General features: G+C 32.2%; 1 long non-coding RNA gene across 1 annotated transcript; it reads left to right on the plus strand.

The window, feature by feature from the left end:
• The first annotated feature begins 241 nt into the window (after window positions 1–241).
• Window positions 242–1,633, plus strand: LOC112467410. The gene is made up of 4 exons (XR_003042248.1): window positions 242–321; window positions 581–704; window positions 959–1,078; window positions 1,385–1,633. It is a non-coding gene; the product is annotated as an uncharacterized LOC112467410 (long non-coding RNA).
• Window positions 1,634–2,245: the final 612 nt, after the last annotated feature.

Below are 2,245 nucleotides of genomic sequence, written 5' to 3' on the forward strand. Positions count from 1 at the left end.
ACTGCATTGCCACGAGTCTCAATGTGGCTCGAGACTCCTATTTGACCCGAAGGTGGAGGTGGATTTTGCGGCCAGAGCAGCCTGAAAGAAAGTGGTGAGTGTAATTGATTTTTACGTACTATGTTACTCATGTCCAAAAATTTTCTATCTCTTCTGTCTTTACTTAATCGAATCGTTCATTTGAATATTTCAGAAAATAACGACCCTGAACGTGACATCGGAGCAGCGAGGGAATGCTGCGTAGCTGACATTCCGAGCAGCCTGAGAGGAGGAGGAGGAGGCCTAGGATAGGCATCGGGCATCAACGTACCAACACTTCTGGTAAGTGTTACTTTTCATTTTTTCTAAAAATATTATAGAATTCCTTTTTTCGTTTATCCTTATTTAGTTGCTACATTATACCGTGTTTCGAAATATAAATTAGTAAAAAGGAATAATTTGAAAAATTTGATTCAAGTTGATTCTAACGTAGAGATCTTTTTTGGAGAAGTAATTTAAGAAAACATTAATTTGAATAATGAATAAGATGTTCGATGCGCGTGACAATTATTTAATCGATTCGATTATTTTTATGTTACAGAAAATATCCACGCTGGAAGGACCATCAGCTTCGCATCGAGGGAACACGATGGACATCTCGAGCAGCCTGAGAGGAGGTGGAGGCCTAGGAGAGGCATCGGGCATCGGCGTACTTAACACTTCTGGTAAGTGTTATTTTTTATTTTTTCTAAAGATATAGAATCTTTTTTTCGTTTGTTTTTATTTAGTTGCTACATTAAACCATGTTTTGGAATATAAATTAGTAAAAAAAATAAATCGAAAAATTTGATTCAAGTTAATTCTAACGTAGAGACTTTTTTCAAAGATGTAATTTAGAAAAACATTAATCGTAATAACGAATAAGATGTTCGATGTGCGTGACAATTATTTAGTCGATTCGATTATTTTTATGTTACAGAAAATATTCACGCAGGAAGGAGTATCTTCGCATCGAGGAAACAGTAACTGACATCCCGAGCAGCCTGAGAGGAGGTGGAGGCCTAGGAGGAGGCATCAGGCGCCGGCGGAGCAACAAGCGGTAAATATAATTTATTTATACATATACACATATTATATCTTACACTGATGGGTCATTTACTTTTTAACCGGATAGTTATTCAGAAAATAAAAGTTAGAGAAAAATAGTTTTATTTTAGAAATTCTATAGAAGCTTATGTTCAATGGATAGAGTATTCTTAAGAAATTACAAAATTATTTCATTAAATTTGCTTAATAAACAATAATATAAAATTTAGTGTTTATATAGTAATCATTTTTTGAAATATTGACTGTTTCTCTTTCTTGCACCCTGCTTTAATTCGGATTCTACATTTCTTTGTTACAGAATCATCGTAGCGACGTTGCAGAATAACTCCGCTGTTGTGCATCGGTCGGTGAGTGATGATTAAAATTTCATAATTAAGGTAACGAATTTATGACAATTATTACGTCAAATATATTGCAGAGTCAAGTTATCACAATAAATTATTACATATGTTACGTTTCACAGATTCGTTGTCTTAAAATGGAATGACTGGGTCAGATTAGGATTTAACATTTAATCCTGGATAAATCACATAAATTGATTTGTCGTACATTTTGTCATTGTAAATTTCATCCCAAATATCTTTCAGGATTAAGTGTTATATGAATTGGTGCAAGAATGCAATATATACGCTTAGAGATGCTTTTAGCCTGCATATATCACGATTGAAGATAAAAAGTACTTTGCACTATTTTAATCATTTATTGTTATGTATATACAATCTATTTAATATATTTTTTACGTAATCCATTTAACAAAATTGTGTGTGTTCACGATCATTATTATTTAAAATTATTTGTTCCTATAACGCACCAATTTTAGCCTAAGCTTTCACAGTCTTTTCATATATGTATTGATAACTGGTTTTTATACTAGTTAAAGCGATATGACGTGAGATCTGATAAATTATGTTTTGCAAAACAGAAAATTTTTTGTAACAATTATTTTAAACTTGATTACTTAATTTCGCGTTAATATAAATACTTGATTTTTAAGTAGTAGTATAATTATCGTAGTAAAATGTAACTATCAAAATTTAAATTGTTTGCTCGAGTGCATAAAGTATTCACATTAGCTCAATATTGTGCAGGAACTTGATTATCTCTTTCGGATCTCACGTCATTAATTCTTTATTTCTCATCCTTTTGAGACTCGATATGC

The sequence above is a fragment of the Temnothorax curvispinosus genome, unplaced genomic scaffold (assembly GCF_003070985.1).
Source record: "Temnothorax curvispinosus isolate PA1 unplaced genomic scaffold, ASM307098v1 QBEX01017287.1, whole genome shotgun sequence".
NCBI lineage: Eukaryota > Metazoa > Arthropoda > Insecta > Hymenoptera > Formicidae > Temnothorax > Temnothorax curvispinosus.